We start from the raw sequence: 26,600 nt of genomic DNA on the forward strand, positions 1-26,600 counted from the left end.
ACAGTTACCTAATGACGTACGTATACGAGCACAAGTTTTTCGAATTAGTCCATACTTCCAAATTGCATTTGAAAATATATTCTGTAAAATGGTTATAGCATGGCATAATGCTTTAGTCTTTAATACCTGTTCATGGAGATATCGAATGAGACCAACGCTTCAACGAAAGTTATTTTCCAAGCACATTATGAATTCCATTTTAAATGGATTACAAAATACTGGTTTTTCATTTCCCGAGTTTCGAAAATTATTAATGGAAAATTATAGTTTTTCAAGTCTTTTTCTTAAGATTTGTGTACTCTCTAGGCATTAACTTTCAGAAATGAACAAACGCAATTTACTTTAAAAAATTATGCTTAAGGAGGAGTTTATACCTTTTGCCAGTATTTTAGTATTGTGTATTGCCTGTCTTCAAGAAATTACGAGACCATTTTTAGTGTCTAAAGCCACACGCGCCCTCAATCCGTTGCAAAACCATTATAAAGAATGAAAAAAGTGCACTTAAAGAGAAAAATATCATTCAGTCATACGGAAAACCTCATTGTGTAAAAGCAAGAAGAAAGCAGCCTCGACAGAGACACATCTTGGGCGGATATAAGAAAATGGATCTGCCGGCATGGCCCCTCATTGAGTGAACCTTAGCCCGGTTTTGCAATTGTAAGTGCGACCGAATGAGATCCCATGCATTATTTACAGAGCTGTGAAACTTTCATATCGGGAAGAAAAATTGAGCGCGCGCAACCCGACGCCGGAATAATTCACTCCAGCGACGGAATAAAAAAAGGCCGTCGTGGCGGAGGGAAGTTTTGTCATTAAAAGGCGCAGCAGGGTGGGCGAGAAGGAGACATATTTCTCTCGGCTCGTGTCTCGCGGCTGCGACGTGGCAATAAAGCATGGCGCTGCATTCGTTTGCCATCGAATAGCGGCGTCGATCCCTCAAAGTCTCTCGAGATTAACAACCCCATCCATCCACCCCACCCGCTCTTCTTTTGCCAACCCCCAAAACACAACCCACCCCCGTCACTCCGCAAAAGCCTCGATTACGTCGCTGCACTCTGACCCGCGTCGGATTTCAGGCCGGACGCTTCGTTGCCATGAGACGAGGGGGGATAAACAACTGCTCACCTCCATCGAACTAACCTGTGCAAACACACGGGCTATTGCTATAGGGTATCTTAGCCCCATTACCCTGACCATATTTCAGGAAAAATGTAATTATATATACTTGACGATTACATGCAATACAGAGTATGCTAGATACAGTATTAAGCTGTAACCATTCGATTTAATTGTTTTTGTCTCCGTGTCATTATTTTACAGCTCTTATTAGATTCCTCCTCCTGCCCCTGATTTTTGCTTATGGCCTCGGCTTCACTCTCTTTCCCACCCTACTCCACTTCCCCACCTCTTTCTCAAACATGTCTTATCCTCTTCCTGAAATGTGCAAATGTGATTTTCTCGTGCACTGGGATGTCATGTACCAGACGATGGCTCTGTGAGCAAAGACGCGTCGCACACATGAAAATGGTTGGAAAAAATCAATTATATATTTCATTTCAATTTTTAGCAATCATATTACTATAGATGAATCGATTTTCTATTGACAGCTGTTACCACCCAGTGATCAATTATGAAAAATCTTTCCTTATAAGGCTGTTGGTGAAGTGGTAACGGAGAATTAGGTGTGTTAATGGGTTGGGGCCCGGCAGAAGCACTCATTGACAACCCTGGTGAGGTCGATCTAATTATGCGTTTCAGTTTTAACATTCTGAGAGTTATATTCGGGCTTATCTTTGATTTATTACAGAATATTCAGGGTTCCTTCTTCAATTCATTCTCAGAGTATGCTAGCTAATTGTATTTTCCAGGAGTAAATGGTTTGATAAAACGTTTGATTGTCTTATGGCCATATTCAGTGATTTAATTCAGTCACATATACACGTATTTGTGCGCCATTCTTGTTTACCGAATCTATTCGCTCGATACGCTTAAAAATCCTTTGATTACATTAGCTTAAATATTCAATAAAATCAGGATTTTATTCCAGTAACTTAGAAGTTTTTAGAATGAATTTATACTTTTAGAGCTTCTATCACGAGCGGAATATCAGAGGGTGAATCGTAGAATTACAGGCTCCTTGAATACACAAAAAGCCTTACCTTGAGTTAAATAAAATAAATTAATGAATATTCCTAGTTTTTCTACCAATACGGAAGTAGCGTCGATCTTTGTATACTGTAACTCTAAAAATCATTGAATTTCGAAAACGACACCAAAACTTTACCAATTTTTTTATTATATGTTAAAAAAAATAAATTTTAAGGATTGAGTTGTTGATATTTTTTATGCATCCTACGTACCTCGACCGGATTACCAGAAATTATTTGGTTTCGTAGCGAGTGTCGTCTAATTAAATTAAGAAAGGGGCGCTATGTGCGCCGGTTATTTGGTGGTTATTCATGTTTTTCCGGGGTATTTCACAACGTTTCTTCAATGCTTAGTGACGACAGTTTCGCCAGTAATTCTGCTAGCTTCATCAGCTCTGTGGTGGAGTTTGATGCAAAATGTTCCTGACCTACGCCAAATAGGTGGTCGTAAAGGCATGTTTTGATTCAGGTTTTCTCTAATTGGCTGAAGTCATATTTGGGGTGTGAGAGAGTTTACCGTACAAGTGTCTCTCGCAAGCGTTGGAAATCGGGTTTCTATCCTCTATACTGAAGTTTCTTTTTCAGTTTAGGGAATCGCAGAAGATTCTCGCAGGATGCCGCCGAAATTGACGTCAAACAACGCGTTGGAATCCCGGAAACAATGTTTGAACTAAATGAAATATATAGAAAAGCCGAGCAATTCGTCAAAAACTGCTTAGGGCGTACAGAAAGTATTACACCGATATTAATGAAATTAAATTCGGAAGAACGAAGCGTGATGGAGTGGAATTTTTCCGTATTGATGTAAATAAACACTTGAAATTTCCCACAAATGTAAAGTTTTATTTCCGACCTAGGTTTGGATGTTACAACGCCATCTTTAAGGTACAAAGTGGTTCTAATAGTGTGTAGTGCATTCAATTTCTACGTTATTGTTAACTGTGGAGGGGAAAGGAGGGGGAGGGGGAGGAGATGGAACAATCTGAAGGAGAAAGTGAACGGAATAGAGTAGAGTGTAAGAGAGGGGTAGGAAGACGATGCCTGGTTACCCTTCACACAGAGAACTTTAAAATCCACCCCTACTAGTAGTACTACTAGTAGTTGCCGCCGGTCAGTTTTCACCCTCGCAGTGACTGTTGAGGAGTTTCCAGGGAGAGTTCAGTTTGTGCAATATTTCTCTTCGTGGGACCCAGGGAGCCGTTGGACGCCATTTTGGGATGTGATGGGGTCTAATGACGTCCTGGGGATAACAATTAGCCCCCTCCTCCATTCTAAGCTTAATCATATCCACCCCCTCCCCCGCATTCAAGTTTCGTGAGCTTCGGTGGCTCCGAAAGTCCGCTCCATTATTACAACTCAGCGGAAAGCTTTCCTGATGCGATAATTTCCCTCTCCTCCGGTCCCTCCCATTTGCCACATGCAGAGCCGTGGAATAAAAAGGAATACAACTCAGAAAAGCAGCCGTTGGCGAAGATATCCGAAGCGACTCCGTTGGCGAAGCATTGCATTGCGAGCTTCGATGGAGTTTATGCAACAGAGGAGCTCCGCATTCACCATTTTCCTGTTTCTCTTTTTACATTATTCCCAGCAAAAGAGATTTTGAGTTGCAATCTGCTGAACTTAATTAAACTCGCATCAACTGCTGAGCAAGCTCCTCTGTTAAAAAACTGCTCCGGTCGGAACTTAATCCCCCGAATCAAAACAGTCCTCCAGATGGAATTAAAAGTTTTCTCCGTTATTGTCTTGCATGCAATTTTATTGAGGCTAAAAGGTTTAAAAAACATCCAAATTTCTTTATGGACATGCGCACCAACTCATCCAGAATATCATTTAATTCGTCTGCTAATGCAGGCAGGTAGGAGGAAAAGTATGTTACTGTCGCAATGATTATTTAATGTAAAATGAAGGATTATTTTATATTTTAATTGGATATCCTAAAAAAAGGTTTAACTTTGCATCCAATATTTATGGAGATTAAATAAATGTTTCATGTACTGGGAGAAAAATTATATCGAATCGGATCGAGCACCATTTCATGTATTCATCATGTATTGTCGTATGCGGAGTCACTCGCTTCTCAACTGTCCCCTTGATTAATTTGACTTTGTACCGTCCAAATCGGTCGTAAGTGTTGTCAATTCGTACATGAATTTTTCATTAATCTCAAGTTAAAGAATAGCATTAAATTATTATTGTTCTTAGTGAAGAGGGTCTAAAGATTATGCTTGATTTTTGTACTCTTTATATGACTCTATAATTAATTTCGTCTTACAATTATTTCAGCCAACTTCTACATACATTACTTAAGTCCGTGTCTTAATTTATTTTTACTGTTCCCGTTAAACGATTTCAATTACCTTACACCCTTCCCTCAAACCGGCGCCTTTAAACTACAAATGCGATCTGTACTTTTTTCTCTGACTCCCTGGAGAGTAGGAATGAGGTTGACTCTCGCAACATGATAATTGGTCGTATTCAGAGGCAGGCTCAAACAACGCATCAATGTTTTCAATCTCCTCTCTCGGAGCGAGTAATGAGAGGCGAAGGACATGAAATACCCATCAGGAGCAAAAAGCTCGTCTCTCGGCCTAAAATTTCAAAAAATCCTCTGTAACATTCTCTCGCGCGGCGGCTGTTGAAGAAGGCGTTTGTGAGCGGGCGAGAGTTTTTGGGATTTTTAGAATTCACACGCTCCGCGAGTGGTTTCAGGGAAGTGAGTTCTATTTTTTTAGTGCAGAGTAAACTCTTTCCATTAGGAGTCTCTCATTACTTGGGCCTTCCTTTCAGCACCCTACCCCACCCACTCCATCCTCCCCCTCCCCCCTATTCCCCTGACAGTGCATAACTCACCCTCCTTCTCCTACGTAAAGTGTACGTATTGCCTCTAATTGTAAGTGGTGCCTCGTTAGTCTCTGACCAAAGGCACCCTCAAAACATCCACTAATCCTCCCGGAGGGAAAAAAAACGAAGAATACATAGAGAGGAGAGTCCTCTCTTCAAATGGACATCTACAGCCTTTCTTTGGTTTGGTGCGATGACTCGGCCTCTAAATAGCTCTGGAATTACTAATTCGACCATTTTGCTGTACAACTGAAAGTGTTAAGTCATTTTTTGACATTGAAATGGGATTTTTTGAGAAGACACGAGGAGAAATTCAATATCTATTGTAGTCCATTAACCATTTATAATATTACGCAAAAAATTGCGTGGCGTTACCCAAAAAATTTAATAAATAAAAATTTATGACGTACTTCAGGTTGAAATTTTCCTCTAGTCCCCTCTTGCTGTTGGTGGTATCTAGCGATTTGATTGATGGATTTTTCATCCTCATGGGAAAACCCACTAAAATCGCTGGCACATTAATTGCGTATGCTTGGTTTCGCTAATAGTAGGGCCCTCTCCGCTTCTGTAGCGTTGGGGTGTTTTTCCCTCGTCCCGTCCCTTCCGTCCATTTCCCTTCCCAGAGGCGTCGACGGGTTCCTATCGCGGCGGCGCCTCTTCTCCTTTTCCCTTCCTCTCCTCCCCCTCCCCGGGTGATCGGGCGTATAAGCCACTGGCTTGGTTCCCGGCCCCGGTGCGTTGTATCCTTCGAAGGGTTCGCCCAGAACCCTCATACTCTCTGCTGTTGGTGGTGGCGTGGCGTGGTCGGCAGACCTCAGGGTGTCCAAATGCTGTGGTCAAATTCGCGTGTACGCTTCCACCGAAAATCCCTCTTGGCAAAAATCGGGCTTGGTTCCCGGCCCCGGTGTGTTGTATCCTTCGAAGGGTTCACCTAGAACCCTCAAACTCTTTGTCGGGTACTTCGTGGGAAGTGGCAGCTGGCCCAGGGAAAGTGAATGGTACCTTGAGCGGAACGCCTTTTCTATTACCTCGGCTTATAGTTGGGTAATACGTCCGAAAGCATTTGATATTTACTTTTTTTGTAATTATACTCTCTGTTCGGTAACTACCGTACTCGGTAATAGTTTTGTATGTATGAACAAGTGAATCTTTTATGATTCGCCTCGGTGGCGTCGGGGTCCCGCCTGGGTACGTTACCCATATCCAGGGCATGGGTGTTTGCGATTGTTAAATGTTATCAACCCCGATGTAAAGGCCGAACAGTGCTGTTTTCGGTGGTGTGTGAAATAAATAAATAAATGAAAGACCAAACTTGGTATTTTCCATTTATTTATTTTCTTTAGAAAGTGTTTCACCACTCATTAGAGCATAAATATTCGAATTTTCCAAAATTGCGACGCTGTGGTGAAACATTTTCTGTGGTGGAAAATTAATTTTTATGGAAATGTCAAAGTTTGTTCTTTCATCGTTATTATGCAACGTTTCCACAAAGTTTGACCTTATTTCAACAATTTCATGCTCATGGGATTGCAAGTACACCCGGAACCTTTGAATAGGATTTAATGCTGTCTAATAGTAATGAACAAACGATTCAAATTTCATCGAAATCGGTCCTGTGGTTTTAGTGAAGATGCGTAACATGGTTCTCACCCAAATACATTGAATTCTACATGGGATTTAAGTTTACACCGGAGGAGCTTGCAAGTTAGGTTGGAGAAGCAAATGGATGCTCATGTCTTTTCTTAACCTCTTTCGGAAACGCCAGGAAATGCAGCTCTTTTTTACGTATTTATGAAGTATATATAAAGGTAATCAGGAGTGTAACCAATGCGCTCGAATTTCACTTTAAGTTTTCGAAATAGCTATTTGTTAAATTCGTGCGTTGGTAGTTCCGCGGCGTCGTTCATGACGACTGCTGGGTTCCGGGTTCTCCCCAAGTCCATGAAGGCGAAAACAGGATGGCTTTCGAATTGCACACATTATGAATCGCTCAGTGTCGTGTGGAAATACTAACTACAGTGCTGCAAAAATACTGACTTACCGCATCCAATGAACTGTGTTATTAATCATCAAAATATCAGTGGGCCAGTAAAATTGGTAAGTCGCCAAAACTCCCTCTTGATTTTCTTATATGAGCCACAAAATCTTACTCTAATGAGTTTTACCAATAGTCATAATAAATAGTATTAGGTTAAATTCCATTTAGTCTTCAGAGATGGCATTGGTGTTTTCGATCCAATCATAGACGATAATGATTCCATACCTCCTCATATCCTGCTGCAATGTTTTTTCTCCTGTTTTAAATCATCCAAATGTACCTCACTTACTTAAATTTTTAAAATAATCTTTAAAATAGGTCATCTCATTCCTTTATTCCATTATCTTTTTCTAATTGGCTTTTAAAAAGTTTAAGGTGAGACCAAAAATATTGAACCAAAAAAGAATTTTTTAATCTTGAGACCATTAATTTCTTTAAATAAGTTACGTAACTGTCATGATTTTATAATGCATGGGACATAGTGATAGCATGATTAGCTGCAGATTTATAACTTTTCACATACGCTCGTTCATCCTCAGCTAACACACTTGGAACCCCATTTAGCATATTAAAAATTTTCCATTGGAAATGAGTTGAAGACACAATAAAAGATTTTGCGGCGAAAAACAATTTTCTCTAATTATTTTACTTAATAATGATGAAATGAAGGAGAGAAATTGGTAAAAAAAACAAGAAAATTGGCTGAATCCAAAGAAGTCTAAGCATCAAACGTGGAAGTATCTTTTAGCGGAGGTAATCAGAGGATAACACCACCGCACCCAAGGAACACAAACTCTGTCATATTCGTCAAACTCCTCACCGCAACCCAACCGCCCTCATCATTATTCTCCCCCTCTCTCGTCGAGAGCAAAGATCCCCCCCCCCCCATGGCATTCCATTCGCTCCATTAGGCACCACCGCCACCAGCACACCTGCTGCACCAACGCCATCTCCTCCTTCCCACAACGGGTGCTCACTCTCCATCCGAGGATCTGCCCGCCTCTTACTCTTCAACTGTTTTTGCCTCCGCTCCTTCCCACAGCCAGCGAGCGCTCTTAACTTCGCAGCCCAGCTCCTATCCATAGCGCACGTCTCCATTCCGTGGTGATTAATTGCTCCGGCTTGAATAATATATGCCAAGGGAGAGAGAGGAGAAAGATGCGTCCGGAAGAGAGCAAGTGACTAATTGAGTGAGACTAAAAGACTGCCCCCGCCCAACTAAGTTTCGAGTTTCACCGCGATCGAGTCATTACAGCTTCCCTTCACCGATTACCACGAGAGTGTTTCTTACGCATCGCTTATTTAACTCTACCATCGCGCTCTGAACCAAGGGAAAATCAGAAGTGGCGCTGAACAATGTTCTACATCTACATAATTCCCTAAAATCCGTCTAAATAGGCGATTAGCTGGAGGGTGCTAACCCTTATTTAAACTAAAAAAAATTTAAGGAACACATTATTAAGGTATTTTCACTGTAGGCTAACATTTAAGTACTTTATTTTTTTGGAATAAATTGGCTTTATTTTGGCCTCATGCTAAAATATAAATTTTTACCATAATTTGCCTGTTTCTATGTATATTATTACTCGGGAAGTTAGAATTGCTGTACTGTGCAGTTTCCATAATTACACAAGAATGGATACGCGCAGAGGCGTCGTTTTCATTCGCTATTATGACATTCCTTCCTCCCCCTGTCTTAGTTACAGCATATCGTAAAAGAAAATGCTTTTATCCTAATATTTCGAGGAGAGGTGAATGTTTGACTTTTTTTCGAAATAAATATTCAAATAGGTAGGCTTATCGCCAGAAAGTAACCCTAGATTTGTTCCCAGAGAAAAAACTTTGTTGCAACTAGCAATCCGTCATTTAATCAATCAATGTTTTTTGGTATAGATCCCATTTTTATCTTGTGCCTGCAAAACTAACTCCGTTATAATTCTTAAAATAATTCCAACGTGGAATTTAAATTTTCAATTTGATGTTTTGGTAATATTAAGCGATATAACTCGAGCTTCACCATTCTTCATTATATGCTTTAGGCATATAATGAAGAATGGTGAAGCTCGATAAATCAAATTCAAAAGCAGCATATGTGTCATTCCACGTCATTGCAACGCCTAAAAGTAACTTTTTCAACCCAACCCTCTCCTCAATTTGGCGCATTTTGTGAAATTTGTAAGGGATTGAAAAAAATACGATTTTAAGAGTTTGGTTTTACAACCATCCACGGGAACGTTACCGAATCCCTGCATTGCAAAATATTTTGTGATTTGTGAGCTTAGTTTTAAATTTTATTACTCCATTTGTGATATTGGTAATTATAATAGTTAAATCAAAAAGGAAAGATTAAGATAAACAATTCTGAATTTAAATATGGTCAAATTTGTTCTCATTGCGTTCTAAGAAGCCTATTAATATATTTCATCCCTAAACAAAATCCAAAGAGCGAGAAACAACATAAATTGAAAAAAGCTGCCGTAGAAACGATAAGCCTGTGTGAATAGCAAGCGTATGCAAAATTTACGAAGACACAGAAAAAGCATCGAGATGAAAGCGCAGTTGATGTGGAGTGTGTGTAAAGCGAATGAATGTGGCCTGGATAGCATGCATTCCCTGAGAAAGAGAATTTCCTTACCCCTTCATTTCCTTTGCTCGGAAAAAGCTGATTCCATGGACAGCATTGCTTGATTTGTAGTGGAAAAATGATTCAAGTGTAGTCAAAAGCCCATCTTCACTTCATGAGAGAGATCACGAGGGACAAATTTTAAGGCTGTGGGTTGGAAATATTTTTCAAAGGTTTAGTGTGCAACTTTTTATCATTTTGCATCTAAAGATCGGTTGCGTGTTTTCGGTGTTGCTCCCAACTCTCGGTTACCGCAGCAACCAAGTCGGGTGCTTTTGTTTACATCTCCTCCGAAGGTTCTCCTCGTTCCAATCCACTTGGCCACCCATTCTCTCCTCCACACGCGCTCATTTCGTCTCACGCCCTGCCACTTTTCTCTTTTACCACCTCACTCCAAAGCGACAACAACCCCTCCCCTCCCATCTCATCAACAGACAGCCAATCGCGTCTCTCTCTTCCTCTCTCTCTCTCTCTCTCTCTCTCTCTCTATCTCTCGCCGTTTTTACAGCTTTTCGTGCTCGGACGCTTCAACAGCCCCCTTTTCCTTTTATTTCTCTCTCTCCGCCGTAGAGTGAGAGAGTGAGTGCATACAACCCCTGCGATGTCTGAAAGGAGAGGTCGAGGGGCTCGCGGCAAACTGCACCGACTGCCCTCGGCAGGGCCGGCGGGTCATGACCCCAGCAAACGCGCTTCGCCGGCCACCCCAAGTGAAAGAGCAAACAAGAGCCCGTCGAATGAGCGGAAAATCTCATCGCCACATCCTAGGTAAAAGCTTCTCCCGCACCCGCAAAGGATACATAAAAGGATAAGTGAATTATAGCAAAATTCAAAATTTCTTAAATTCTAGTCATGAAAATGGCCTGCTTTAATGGTTCCTTATTGTTCTAACGGGGAAGAATTAAAGCAATTTAAAAAAGCTCAAATGGATTTTTTCAAGAAAATTTAATCCTTGAATATCTTAGGAGCCGAAGGAGAACTTTTTCCTCGCTCATTTATCAAATTTTAAATCCATGCCTGGTAATAAAGCTTACGATTTTTTAAGATCACACCTGAGACACTCGTTATATCTAGGTTTATCTCTCGAAGTATCCACAGGCCATGGCCAATAAAGATGGGACTATAAGAGGCACGAAAAAGTTAAAGGAACTCCTGATTTATAGGAAAAGTGGCGAGGGTTATTAAAGGCAGAGGTCGCACAGACACACAGAGGGGCGGCACGTAAAGAAGCCCTTCCACGCTCCGTGCTCGTCCGCGAAAATTGCCACGACGACCGTAAAATATCCGCCAGACCTCTTTAAAAAAAAGCCTTCCACGAGTGAGAGCCACGCAAGAGCCATTCGAACCTCAGACGAGTGGTGGTCCGTCGATATCTGTAATATTCGTCTTAAGTAGTAGAATACACCCTGAAAACAACTTGTAGGCAGCAAAGATTACGGAAATTATTCAAGTGATAAATGCTGATATAATATGATCATACAATGACGGTAATTATTAGGGTAACGGACCATCAAATTTCAAATAACGATACTTAGTGACGAAAGAAAATTATAGTTAACTAAGCTGTATTCATAATTATCACACTGTGTAGGTAGGGGATGAATGAAATATAATTAATAGTAGCGGGGGTAACTTGGTGGAAATCCATAATCGTAGGAATGGAAGGAATAATAACTTTGCTATTTCCACACGGTAATTTATTGAGATTGGCCATGGTTTCGTTACAGCGTAGCATTATCAAGGTGAAGAATTGCAGGTAAATTGACAAGTATATATAGCAGAAGGTTGGGTAGGGAAATTTCCGGGAGCCGTTGGTAAGGGTAGGGGTTGGGTTTGGAGCTCGAATAAGAATGAAATAATAAAGGTTGAGGTCCAATTAATTTCAGGCAGTCAGAGTAATCTACTTGTTTCGATTGGAACCATGGAAGTCTCAGAATCCACGCTAATTGCAAAATGCAACTATTTTATATACCTTTAATATATGGACGTGTGTTCCACGTCTATTCGTATATTTCCCAATCATGAAACCTATGATCTATATTCTTCCTTTCTTTTCATGAGCGTCTTTCCATCACGAACTACAAATCTATTTCTCTCTTCAGCCCAGCCCTTTTTCTAACTTCCTCATCCGACTGTTCACAATCCTTGTGCAACCTGTCTGAAATTTCATTTTACATTATCCTCACCGCTTATCTCACTTCCGCCATTCTCCCCCATGTTGCTCTTTCCGATTGCAGCTGAAACTCATCCTCCTTCCGTAGTTGGACCACAACAGTACAACGCGATGCTCGTTTATTCCTCGCTCGTTCTCTTCGTAGACACTCTTCGAATGCCTTTTTTCACTACCACACAAAGTGACCTTCGTAATCTGTCTTCTCGTGCAATACACCTCCTTTGGCAAAGCTTTTGCATAGATAATATCCTTTTTTCTATTTTCTTCCTGATCACTTCCAAGGTTTTTTTGTAAATGCAGTGGAAAAAATACGTACATCTATTGAAGCTGTCATAACTGCCTTAGACTGGAAAACAACTCGTCGGTAGCAATAAATCATTCAAGTGATGAATTTCAGTGTTATGCTGAAGGTAATAATTGATATTTATGAGATATTCATAATAATGGTAAAAGAAAATTAGAGCTTAAAAAGCTTTCTCTCCCGAAATCTGAATTTTATCTGCCTTAGTTACGATTCCTACGGAACTTCATTGTACCTATTCGCCATACATATGAAATGTAAAATTTTGGCTCTCGCATTCGTTTTTTTTTGTTTATGGTCGAAAATCAATATCTAATCAATCTTGCGTGATAGATCACCGCAAACCTTGCCAACGATCCACAAAGAGAATCATTGCCATTATTGCTTTGGTTATTTGATTACAAATCACTTGGTAAAAAAATCCTTCATTTTCAGCTGAAATTGTGCCATATACATATTGAGTATTTCTTCCCTCCGCACTCACCATTCAATTAATCAAACTTTAGGTTATGCGTTAGAAAATATAATTCAATGGCTCAGCAGATAATATGATTAAACTGGCATGAAATGCGATGAAATAATTCTGCAGTTTTCCCAAACCAAAGCTGCAACATACATTGCAGAAACTTCTCCACCTTCTTTAATAACATACATAAAAAATATCTATGGCATCTAATATAAGAAAGGGAATACAATCTTTTTCTTGTTTAATCTTCATTTTTTCCTCGGGGTCTAATAAGAGAACTGTTGAGGCAGTGTAATTAGCTAAGCAACCATTGCATAAAAATGAGCCATTAATGGTAATTTATTGTTTTATTTTATCTCGGACGAATGAGGCCAGGCTCTCCCTGTTTCCCTCACCCCACAGCTCATCTATCATAAACGAATAGTAAGATAAAAATTGAGAAAAAATTGTTAAATCTCGGAAAGGTATAAAAAAATTAATAGAGTGCCCAGAAGAGGTTTTATTTTCAATAGGCGTATTAAAACGGAGCATTTTAAATGGGATTGATTGGTGATTGGGGTCACGAGGGTGAGGAGTCCGAGGGTTACTCCACACTTCTCCCCGTCCCATTCTCTTTCACAGCCTTTCTGTTCACACGCAGCATTCATTCACTCCCAACCTCTCTTCGTTTCATCAATTTTAACGCCGTTCGACTCCTCTCATCCGATGGACCGAATCGCAATGGCACACTTGAATTATTCAGTGCGCGCCCTCCTCCCTCCATTTCCGATGTCTTTATCTCAACTTCTCGACGCTATGCTCCCATTAACAGATGCGAGGGACCTCAAGGAATCTGCTCCGCTTAAGTTTCCGCGATGCCTCCATCTACAACTCTAGGCCTCCGAAAATAACTCGATCAGGAAATGAAGAGGAGCGATCGAGACGGGAGTACGAAAAAACAATATCAGGACTGTTCGTAGCCGTGGCGTTCTGCGTTTAGTTTTGCAGGCGGGCGGGCAATTGCGGAAACGAAGCTCACTCTCTTCGCCTGACTCTCTTCTTCTGTTGGGGAACGAAACAAAAGCGCTCTATCGAGGGTTTTGCATCCCCTCCATCTGAGCGAGTCCGGTCGAGGGGGAGGGCTTCCCCCCCTCCCTCCCTGCACTTCCGCGCCCATCCCCTCCAACCCCCTACCCCTCTGCTCACGGAAAGTCTTCTCAATTCTCCATCATCGCATCTGCGCATGTTTTGCCCGTATCCAATGATTTGTTTTTTTGTCATTCTGAGATGATGCTCCGATGATATCCATCCTATGACCGTAAATGTGATATTTCGACTTTTGTCTTCCCAATTTCAGTCACGTAAATTTTAAATAGTAACTTCCTGATTAACCCTCCTGGGAAAACGTGAAAATGTTCCGCAGAGCAATTACCCTGTCATTTTCGCCAACCAACCGTTCTTTTATCACAGTCGCTGTTCTTTTCTGCATTATTTTCTCAGTTTAGAACTTTTGTTCGTTTAAGAGCGAACATGGCGTGACAATTGCTCTTTGCTGACGTGATTTGGCTTAATGACGGTATCAAGGACGGAAAAACAGACGTGCTCAGTGATGTAAAAAGCGATAGAGCCGCTGTCATTGGAACCGTACCGAAATGTTTTGCCGCTGACGGTTATTATTTTTAAGCGACCGTTTGTGCTTCCAATGGAGGGCTGGCCTTGGAACGGACGGAGAAAAATGATCGCGCGATTCCAGCTCAGCGCGCCCTTATCACGACACGACCTTTCTGCCTTCGCACCTGCCGCGACCATCACTTTGCCGAAGCGACATTCCCAACACCATGGCTTGCAATTTCCGATCCACAGTAGTACAGTGGATTCATAACGACCTGATAAATCTATTGCGGACAGAAAAAAACACCGAATATGAATAGAATCTACAAACAGCGCCTACGCAAGTGATAACTATAATCGATAAATCCGAGCTTTTCTCACTCGGCCTTAAAAGCCGTACGTTTTACGGCTTCGCATCGAATCCGAACATAATTACTGATTTTCATATTCGAAGGCCTGATTGCGAGAGCGACGAAAATGCGCACTACTTCACGATTACCATGGAGTGATAGAAAAATGTTTATCACATGGAATGTGGAGATTCCCGTCCTCGTCTTGTCCTGTGTTGAAGCAGAGCGCTAAAGGGCGCATGGGATCCATTCCCTCCCCCTCCTCACAACGGGGCAGTCCTCATCACTTATTCACCACCCACCCCCACTGCCCGCAACCACGCGCGTCATCCCCACCAATGGCTTAGTCACTGCAAGGGCGCAAATAGGGGGAAGCGCAATACCTATATCGCTGATTTCAATACTTTAGAGGAGCAGAGAAAATCCACCTCCACAATATCAGTGACAAAATTGGACAAAAAGTCATTATTTTTTTCAAAAATATTTAAATATATTAACCATGAAATATTTGAGCTGAATTTTATTTTAATTAAAAATAATCTTCAATCAAAGTTTCCTCAATTTTCACCGACGAATGAAAACTTTATAATAAATAGCAGTTGTGCATACTTATTATTTACTGCATCATTATTTTATTTTATTGGCATACATTTTTGTTATTTGATGGTGGCTCAATTCTGGTCCAATGACCTTGGAGACCACCGAAATCTCCTTCTCTTTGTTATCTTCGTTATTCAGCTGTGAAATCAAAATGCAGGAGTAAATAAATAAATAATTATTATATATGTACTTAAATTTTTAGTATTTTCGACATTTTTCCGCTGAAAAATAATTCTCTAAATTAATATATGTTTTTGTAAATTCAGTAATTTACTAGTCTAAAAAAACTAAACCTTTTTTCAGTTTAATTTACTTATGATACCGCATAAATTCCAAATTTACGGAAACAACTCTTTCCAGCATAAATTTTCGTTGTTCTCAAATTTTATAATCTATCATATTAATTTTATGTTAAATTCTTCGTTGTCCCGGCAAAAAGCCCAAATTTTTTTTAAAAACTGATATATATAATTAATGGTAGGTATATTTCGTGGGATGGATGGGCCTTATCCTCGTCATGTGCCCCGAGGGGCAACTCTTCAACCACATTCACATCGCCCGACCTTCGCACCCCACTTTTGTCCCCACAGCCGCCGACCTACCCCTCCCACCCACCAGCCCTAGCAGCACGCCAACAGTAGCCCATCGCCTTGCCTGACGACGCCCACTGCCGCCAATGCTTAGAAACTGCTCTCCCTCGCAACAACAAGGATCGATTAACGCGCCTTTTTCATTTTTTCTTCAAATCCCTCCTTTTCCACCAATTCCAGTGCAATTGCCCCCTCCCCTCCCTAACCCTTTTCACCCTCTTCCAACCCTTCGTCGTCTCAACACACACATCCACTCCATCCTCCTTTTCATCATTCTCTCTACCTCTCTCCCGCGCGGGTCGACTACCTCTCTGACGTCCACTGGGAGGGACAAAAAGAAAAGAAAAAATTCATGAAATAAAACTTAGTCAGCGGGCATGAGACGCAAAGAGAGGCCTCAACCCGTTTCATGACCTTTCAGCACATTCATTCTCCCCGTTCCGTTTCGAACCTCTCTCTCTTCCTCTCTCCCCCTCCTTTTCGCCACCACCCCCTCCCTCTTTACTTACGTGATCATTTCCCTCTTTCCCCATCCTCCGAAAAATCCATAAAATAAACACATTCGTTATTTTTTCGGACCTTCTCGGAGGAGAAAAAAGATCGTGCCTACGTAAGGAAGGAAGGGAGCTCTCTCTTTTTCCCTTTCTCTCGACGAATGGTCGTGCTGTTGGTGAATTCACTCTCTCACGCCCCTCAGGGCCAACTCATCAATTTTTTTCACTCCCTCGCTTCTTTCCCTCACCTTCCATTACCCCCTCTACACACCTCCCCTCATCCTAACCTTCGAACGTCAATGCCATCGTGAGTGAACACTTCCAGAGTTTTATTTGAACCCTAAACATCCCTCTTTCCATATATGTAGTATACTTCGGTCAACTATTATAATATTCTAAATCTTTACACCCGAAGTAAATAACTATTTTCTTCTCACTATTTCTGTTTACCTAATATTTCCGGAGAAGCGTGGTAGCCTAGTTGGAGAGGCACTTGCTTCCTGATCAAAGATTCCCGCGTTCAATTCCCGGGTTAGCCTTCCAAAAACCTTCCGCCAAGTTTAAAGACAGGTGGCGTTAGGTGGGCCATGGAAAGGAACTTGCCCCTCTACCTTAAAGAGCTGATTATCACGCGCCTGTGACTTAGTTCGGGGTGAGCTCTGGCCTCTCCCACCGAAATCAACCTTCGGGTTGAATCACTGAATGAACGAATGGCACTTTGTGGATGAAAATTAAAATATTACGACTTGATGACGTCATGAAAGCCAAAGCGTACCAATACTGCTGTTTCAGGGAAATGTGCATTCGCTTTAATATATATAATCGTCTTTAGGCAAAATTGCTGAAACTCGCATTATCTTTGTTTAAGTATACTTCATTTCGCGATGTTCAACTGTATTTATCTGATTACGATCCCATTGTTAACAATGTAACAAAAATAGAGGAAAATATTTTGCGTTCGAAGCTCATCTATTTTAATATTTGTTTAAGCATTGTTCAGGTTTAAAAACCGATGTAAATAGATTTTCCAATACTATGAAATCTTTAATGATTTACTGTGCCTGCGAGATTTTTAAACCGTCTTTGTATTAAAGGGAACGTTAAAGCATGCAGCTATTGTGTAGTTGGTGCATAAAATGTGCTTGCGATTGGCCTTGATGAGAAATATCCTAAATGCTCACAGACTTTTTTTAACTTGGATTACAGTATAAAAGACGTTCTTTTTTGCGCAGTAATTAAAATCAACGCTTCTACGTTGATTGACTGTTTTTCTTATGTTACTGATAGCCATACGACCAGAGCTTGGAAGTTTTTTTTTTCCTTTAGCGAGAAATTGATCATCAAAACATTCGACTTTTTTATAGAAATGGATTTCAAATTTACTTTTCATTTTACGAGCATGCCTATTTTTAAAATATATTTTCACGAGTTTATGTTAGGGAATAGCATTTTTCCTTCATCTGATTTTTTTTCAAATTAATTTTCTCGCGGAGAAAGTTACACAAGCGAACCTCGGTCAAGAAGAGATTCGGCAGTGCTTCCTTCTTCAGAGAGAGAGGGACGATTTCAAGGCCCTCTCGCAGCGTTTTGAATACATTAAACTCAGTAATGAGAAACCGGGGAGAACAGAAGTAAGGGAAAATCCGATTAACGCAATCTTTTGAATTCTGTGAATGGTCCTTCCCCGCAATCCGAGGCCTTCTTCCCCACCTCTCCTCTCAATGGACCAATCTCCACTGCAGCTCACTGTAATATTACGTCCTGCAAATTAGGATTTTCAAATTAATTCATCCTTCACTATCGCGCAATTGTCTTTCCTGACCAATATTCCCTTCCCAGTAGTCCTCACTCTAGATTGGGGGACTATTATACCTCAGGAGTGATACATATGCGTAAGAATGTCATCATGTCGTATTTAGGTTTTCAAATTCAATTGTCAAGTTCTAATGACATTAGAAATTGAAAATGTCATTTGACATTTGTCAGAGTTTGAAATTTAATGAGAGAAATAATAGCGTTAAAATTTTGTCCATGCAGTGCTTTAATGCATGTTCTTGTCAGAAAATGTTACACGAAAAACAGTTATTTACGTATTCAATATTCAGTCTCATGCATTTCATTATAATTTTCATTATTACTAATTACTTTTATGATTGTTTTCCTCTTATTTTTTCAATTTCTCGTGCAGGGTCGCAGTCAATTGAGTTAGGTGTATTATAGCTTAAACCATTAATAGTTTTTATTTCATGTTTTCCGTATTTAGCAAAATTAAAAGGAAAGGACTAAAAATACATGCAATATGGAATAATATGTATATTTTATTCAAAAAAGTCATTTTTCAAAATGAATTTTTGGTTGTGAATGAATTGAATGCTATCAAGTATTTGTTGTGAAATTGAAGTCCTCGTATTTTCGGCAAACTTATGCAGTAGAGAGAGACCTGTGAGATGCATGGTATGTGATTTTGTATAGTAATGGCAGAAACAGCAAGTAAGTCATCAATTACTGAATCGGAGAGGCTGTCATGTATTCCTCGTAATCTTACGACTGACTGCTCCTCCAGCCAGCGTTTGGCGTCTTCAAAGGAGAGGTTACCACAAAAATGAAGAGTAACGCAAACAGAGAAATTCCCAAAAGCTTCCTTTAATATGAATCACCAACTCGGTAACCTCAGTCGTATTGTAATGGATTTTTTAAAACTTTCACATGGCTACATCAGTGGGCATGATGGGAAAATAATCCTATTTTCTCGGCCATATCCTTTTATCCCGACAAATGTTTGGCGCGCGCATTTAATGAAGCCGCATCTCTGGATGTTTCAGCCCCACGCCCAATGTTTGCGGCAATAATTTACCGCTATCGGTCGACCGCACTCCGCCTTCCTCTGACGCCCCCCAAGCACTCCCACGCGACTAGTCACTGGCCTATTTGCTCTTTCGGAGCACAAAGCGTCGTGAGGGTATATCCAAAGGCCGTGTCGAATCCATGAAAAGCGGCTTCAAAGAATGAATCCTGAGATAGATGGCCTCCCGAACAGGGGGCGAGAGTGCATTCTCATCCAATCTCTATGCACCCCTCTCAATGCATATTCCCCTACCATCGATTCAAGCGTCGCCCAACCCTCCTAGAGCGAAGCAGTCTAGGAAAGACGAGGATGGCGTTCACCCGCACAGGAAACATGTTTACAAGAGTGCGCATCGGCTTCTACGCATTCTGGGACAAAGATGGAAATGGCAAAAACCTACACCACGCGATGGGTCTGATTGGCTGACTTAGGCGATGGCGTTTGTTTTCGTGTCCCTCCTTTTTATGGGAAACGTCTGCATCCATTAAATGCAGTCCTGAAACTAGGAAGCCATAAACTTGAGAAGGTGAAGAAGTTCAACTACTTGGGAAGAAGGAGGAAATATTCGGTGGAGTAGCCAATGCGAAGAGGGCTTTCCTCTAAAACAGGAGTCCCCTAAGAACTGAAAATGTGAGCGCTGAAAGGACTTTTATTTGGAGCACGCTTCTTTGAGCTGGTAAGGCATAAACTATGACAGCAGTGGAGAAGCAGCAGTGATGGAGAGCTTTCGAATTGTAGTGTTTAAGTACAATGATTTTGATATCATTATTCTTTAATGGTTGGATCTTTAATAAAATGGATAGATCGTGTAAGGGTGATGTTCAGGAGCCGCCCTCCATGCTGCACACGCGTCAAAACCTTTCCCGCTCATCACCGACGACAAATCCCCACCCACCAACACCCGCGCTCACTTCCGTGGCCCGCCACACATGCACTCAATCCCATCCTGACACTGAAGAAGAGAATATCACCCTCCCCCTTGCCCCTCTCCGATTGTCCCGACCACCCCAGAGAAAAGTTCATTGCAGTGCCTCTGCTTTGCACCATCATGTCACCTTGCCTTTACCCATTCTATCCTCCTATAGAAGAGCTTGTAGTTACCGAGGCCAGTAATGAAACACCCTGCTTCGTAATAGTTAATTAAATACTTAAAAATAGATTCTGTTGAAGAACTTCTACACCTTCGTGATTCTACTCGGGCGGAGATGGTTGAGATAGGTGAGGGCGAAGATCGTCCTTTGCGTACACAATGCGGAATGAAGCACAGCCGACACAATTAGCCTATCGGCGCTTTCTACGAGGAAGACGGATCGCCAGAAATGGGGCACTGTGCGATTCAAGAGTTCTCCATTTCAGCATTGTTTCTGTGCGATTGAAAATCGTTGTAACATTGTTCACCTTGAGGATTTACCACCAACTCCTCCGAGACATTCTGCCAGCAAAGTCAATTCATGTGCCTGCCGACATAATTGTCGATCAGAGCAAACAAAAACTAAGGATTTTAAAATTTTGTGCGCTAGTGCTAGAATTAGGGGAGAGACGGCATTCGAAGATCCCCTGAAGAGGAGCAACAAGTCGTTCTTTGAAACGTTCTTCGAAACCTGGAGCCAATTACGCGGTGGAAAACCCGAGCATCCTTTCTGCGTTTGTTTTTTTTTTTGCGTTTCTGGTTTACAGAATTCAAATGTCAACCGACCAAGATTTCGAATAAAAATGTCACCTTGAAAATTACGTAAGTTGTCGAAATCTAGGGGTTAATAACAAAATTAAAGGACCATGCAAAAGTATTTCTGTCATTGAGTAACTTTTCATGATGAGTTAAGAAGCCTTGCGTGCTTTAAGTAATGCCTAGTGGGCTCTGCGCTCCCCTCTAACTAATAAAAGATAAAGACATTTTTTTCCTGAATTCTAAGATTATCAACGATGCAATAGATCAATAGATAATGTAACTCGAAAAAACATCATCCGTCCAAAAGATATCGGCTCTCGGCTCCCGTCCCCTACTTAGCTCTTTAACACGCTTCATTAATGATTGTTAATCCGTCGACGATATTAATAGAAGCTAATTAGATGTTATCATAGAAAGTATTAGCATTCAGGCAAACAAATTGTCTTAATCAATTTTAAATTTACCGTATTTTAGTGCAAAAAAGGACAGTAACCGAGAACCGGTGCCTCTGGAATGATTTTTTTACTTATTAGATGATCAAATTGACGTTATTGTACACAAAGTGAGAATTCAGGAAACAAAATCGCAATATTTATTCTCAATAATTCCCGATATCGATACCTATATTTTCAATGGAAATCGAATTGAGAATCGCCCTCAGTCTCACCATGGATATGCTCAAGTATCAAATCAAAGTCATAAAATTATTATTTCACGCCTGACTGATGGGCTGGTGGTAATTCATTCCTCATCGAAATATACCAGATATTTTGAACTCAAATATACTTACAAACTTAGCTTCTTTTTCTCAAAATTTTGCCATTGCCTAAAGAAGCTGGCCGAAGTCAAAGAACGTGAGTGTTTTTCAATTGTCTGAGATTCATTCTAGTACGCTGCATCGGATATCCATCAGTATGACTGCGACGGAATTTAATGCTAGAACGACTGGACTTGGTCTACCCCCTTCAACGGCCCTAGCGCTCCAATTGATCCCCTCTAAATTGGCTGCTCATACATATATCCATTTGCAACGTACGAAGTAACAATTATTTTCTTGCGGTACAATTTCACAAACCAAAAAGTTTTATCTGTGTCAAAAATTACGTCAAAGAAGAACCTTACATTTTTTTAAATAGCCTTTCTCTTAGAGGGAGTAATTTGATCTCAGCGTCGGTAATAGGTAAATTTGATATTTCTATACTTAGTAGTGATTTGAATTGATGTTTCTACTTTTATGTTCACACATGAAATACAAATTGATAAATAGTCACGAAAAAAATACTCCCAAGACCCACCTTCTTCTTCTGGCATTAATCTTCGAGTCTTCGAATGGCATTAATCTCAAATCGGAAAAGGACCAAATTGATCCCCGCGGCCGTTCTAGTGCTGATATGGTGAACTTATAAGTAATTTAACTATGCATAATCCCACCGCAATCCCGACTTCGAAAGGGAATATCGCCACGATTGTCCATTGTCACGGCCACCCTTGGGGATATGTAGTCCCAATACCACTACGACGCCGCTTCACTAGCAGTCTGTCCCTTCAACCGTAAACCACAACTCTGCATATCCATGCAATTCATGCACACAGCCCTTATTCTCCATCGAGGTCGCATTTTCCGTCATAGATTTTAGTTTTCCAATGTAGGTAATTTTGGTTCACGAGAAAATGATTCATGATTTTCCGTTAAACGGTTCGCATGGATTTCTATCGTGTTACACGCTGGTACACTACGAGTACTATTCGATGTTTATTTGTACATGGGCGTACCCATGGAGGGGCAGCTCGCCCCTCCCCTAGGGTGTTGCTTATTTTTTTATTTTTTCTCGGATTTTTGATTTCTACCTCTTAAAATATGCTACTGGGTGCAGAATGGATATCCTAAAAATTTCAGCTCAATTGTTTAACATTTAGAGGTCGCTCAAAGAGCATAAATGCAATAACATTAAATTTTCACAATTTTTTGAAGTAACATCATTTTCCGGGGTAACGCACGATTTTATGGCCCTCTTGATCCTAAATTCGCTCCATTTTTACGTCCGCTCAACAGTTTTCCAGGAATACAATACTCTACCGCGAGCTACAGCCGCGCGTCACACCCCTGACGGCGAGTTGGTCGCTCGCGAGCCGCATTCACGGACAGCGACCGTCATTGCCTTACGCCCCTCGCGCCTTCCCTAGCGAAAGTCTGCGGAAGAAAGGAGGAGTCATATACTATGTTGGCGTTTTTCATACCGAGTGTTTGCTGTAGTTTGTCCTTTAAATTAACTACATCACTGTTCTTTGAACCTAACATATGAAAAAAAAGGAAATTCTCAGGTTTAAAATCCCCCCCAAAAAAAATGATAAGACCGAGAACCTTAGATATGAAAACAGTTAGTTACCTCTATTTACGCTTGTTGAATCAATTGAAAATGCTTTTTTATGTTCGCTAATCTCCATTATTCAACGCAGTCGTGAACAATCTCAGCAGTGGCCCGGCCCGGCCACTAGCAATTCCGGTGAGTTATGGAATCTTTCATGTTGTTTTTATTTCATCAATCAGCCATGAGATTTATAGAACCACCTAATGACGTAATATGCAAAATAATTTTTAATTACTTGATTCAACGAATTAGTAAATATTTCCTTTAGTAGACAGTAACCCCTGTTACTACAACATAGTAGCAGCAAGAATTATTGCTGCTCATCTCGCGCTAATGCACAAGGCATCAAAGATCAGTGCAATTTGGGGTGTAATGAGGATTTTCCCAACAATCTATCTTTTACTTGACAACTCCGTTGGCTTATCATCAATAGAATTCGTTTCAGAAACATCCTCACTAGTTAAGATTAAAATATCAACATTTCTTAAAAGAATGACGTATCATTAGCAGCAATGTAATAACATGAAAAGGGAATCGATAGCAATTTAGTTTCACAAGGCCTACATGGTTTTCTGTGTACTCTTTAATTCAGACTTGCTGCGATACTCGTCATATCTTCTCTTCCTCTCTAATCGTCGCGCCGACTTCTCTGCCGCCTCTCTCTCTATTAAGTGCTTCGTTAAGGATCTCATTATTTGGCAAGCCAAAGGCGCTTTATAGTTGTCCCGGTAAGCCAAGTTCACCCCAACCAGCCAGTTTACAATGCATTTCATATTATGCGCATAATATATATGTCTATGATTTGGGTGATTAGTTTTGTTGGTGCAAGCAGAAACTCAAAACTAATAAATGTATGGAAGTTTTTCAGAAAGAAAAATATTTTGAAAACTCTCTCTCTATAAGATTAGGATCTTTTGAAGTAGGTGTCCCGGTCGTCTCTGTAATTTCAAGAGCACTTTATCCATATCGTTTTGAATAACTTCCAGAGCATTTACCGCGGCAATATCAAAGAACTGATCCAATTATTCATTCAATTCCATCTCATTCTTTAGCTGTTTCGTAGATCGCCGCCAAAAATAAATCTTGAATTTTAACAGCTCACTGCACACTGTGCCTCTATTCAATATATTTCCCGTATTTCTTGAATTATTTGAATTCTCGAAATAATACTCCGGAATGGGACCACGGACATCATCGTTAGTCTCGTATTTGCATACAATCCTTTTTTCAGGGTTAAGTGGTGGTGATAGAACAACTGCAGCACTTCGCGAATCAAAGTCAGCTTATTTTTTACGAAACAAGCAGCGATAGCTGTTATAGGGACGCCGATGAGGAATACTTCACTAGACTTGCGCGCGATAAACAACATTGTATTTATCAATAGCGTTTCGACTTCGAAAATTTACTCTACGCCATTCAAAATCCGGCTGCGATGAGGTTAAAGAAAATGTAAAACACGCAAACTTGGGTAAGAAAACATACACAGTTGTCTCTAAACATCATTCTTAATGGTTTCATTAATTCATTCTATTCTACGAATTCATCTCAACGAAAAAGTCTCCAGAATTTATATATAACAATGTAAAACCATACAGGTTTTTAGGTAACTCCTCCTTTCTTCCACGGACTCTCTTTAGAGAAGGCACGAGGGGGGCGTAATGCCGTGATCAGTTGACCGTGAATGCGGCCCGCGAGCGACCAGCTCGCCGTCAGGGGTGTGACGCGCGGCTGTAGCTCGCGGTAGAGTATTGTATTCCTGGAAAACTGTTGAGCGGACGTAAAAATGGAGCGAATTTAGGTCCAAGAGGGCCATAAAATCGTGCGTTACCCCGGAAAATGATGTTACTTCAAAAAATTGTGAAAATTTAATGTTATTGCATTTATGCTCTTTGAGCGATCTCTAAATGTTAAACAGTTGAGCTGAAATTTTTAGGATATCCATTCTGCACCCAGTAGCATATTTTAAGAGGTAGAAATCAAAAATCCGAGAAAAAATAAAAAATAAGCAACACCCTACCCTCCCCCCTCAGAAGCGGAAATAATTAAGTCCAAAACGAAGGTTTTCTTTTGATGAAAAATGATATTGGCCTAAGAGATGGAGCTAAAATAAAAATTATTATTTTTTCAAGCAAATATTTTATAAATAATAAATCGCTGTCATAATATTCTTAAAATTTTTGTTTGATTAACATTTTCTGTGTTAAAATGTTACATCTTGGAAGACCACGGCTTTCCCATCCCTTTCCTAGTTTTCATCCTGGGTACTTTCTTGTCTTTGTAGGATTTTCCACTTATTTATGGTCGATTTCTGATATCATAAATCTTGCCTTGAATATACCCAACTTCCTCCAGAAAGATATCTGCCATCGCGCAAGTTTAATCGCTGTGGGAAACCAATGCGTATAAACCTCTCCCAAAGACCTTTCCACTCTATTTCTTTTCCCGGTTTGAACATTTGATTGCCTTGGGATTAATTTTCAGTCTGTAAAGGAAATGTTTTCTATCCTTTCTACAGTTTTATACGAATTTTTACTTAAAATTTATGCATCTTTTAGTTTTTAGTTTTAATTAGTTTTTAATGAAATCTTTCTTAGCCATGAGACCTGAATATCTAATTGATTTTAAAATCTCTATTTATAAAAAGAAGGTTTCAATTTTTTAATCCCGACTTCGTTTTGAAATTAATGAGAAAATGTTTCGCGAGATATTTTTTTATTTTTTTGTACACATTGCAATTAACAAAACGAAATAATCTGGTGCTTTTAATGTAAGAGTTATCGGTGTCCCCGAAACTTCGCTGCATGCTTACCACCAGATGGTTCCGTTCCAGCTGCACTCTGCGTCTGAAGACATTAAAATTAAGGAAAGCGCGGAAGACCTTCCGAGGTGAGCGGGAACTCTTTTAATTTGGGAAAGTGGCGCGCATCGAAATTAGGGCCATCCCACGAGTATAATGGAAATAAAAGAACAAAGAAAACAATTGGGAGGGAACCGAGGATAAAAAGAACAACAAAATCTGGGATGTCTCGCACTTACCTCTCACACTACTCCCTCACTCCCGGATTGACACAGATTTTCTCCTTTCCCCGCTATTACCGCAACTCGAGGTATTCTCCTTACGGCGCACAGAGCTTAATTGCATGCGTCACCAACAATCTCCGTGTTTTGATGCCCCGGTGGTCGGCTCATCTGCCTGGGTAACCTGGGAAATGTAACGGTGAGGTAATAATTATAATGACAGTCGACAATTGTCTACTATGTGATTTGAGGCGCCATTAGAATTAAGTGAATGCTGAATGTTCAGAAGTTGCTATTTTGTATCAAAAATCAAAGCATAGTTAGCATATTATAATTAGAGCATTTTTCTATCTAAAAATGGAACGTTAATTGTTCTCTACATATTTCTTTTACTAATTCAGAACCTGGCGGCAGAATCGACGGCACATTGCGATTTTGTTAACTTAGATATAAAAGCATTTACGTCAAATAATTGCGAAGCTACTTTCC

The 26,600-nt window shown here is 40.5% G+C and overlaps 1 protein-coding gene across 1 annotated transcript in view; it reads right to left on the bottom strand.

The window, feature by feature from the left end:
- LOC124154265 overlaps positions 1-26,600 on the bottom strand; it is a 297,186-nt gene that overhangs the window by 180,572 nt on the left and 90,014 nt on the right. Inside the window, exon 2 of the mRNA XM_046527881.1 lies at positions 26,130-26,295. The gene's annotated coding sequence lies outside the window, so the exon portion shown is untranslated. The remainder of the gene's footprint in view (positions 1-26,129; positions 26,296-26,600) is intronic.

This window comes from Ischnura elegans, chromosome 1, assembly GCF_921293095.1.
Source record: "Ischnura elegans chromosome 1, ioIscEleg1.1, whole genome shotgun sequence".
NCBI lineage: Eukaryota > Metazoa > Arthropoda > Insecta > Odonata > Coenagrionidae > Ischnura > Ischnura elegans.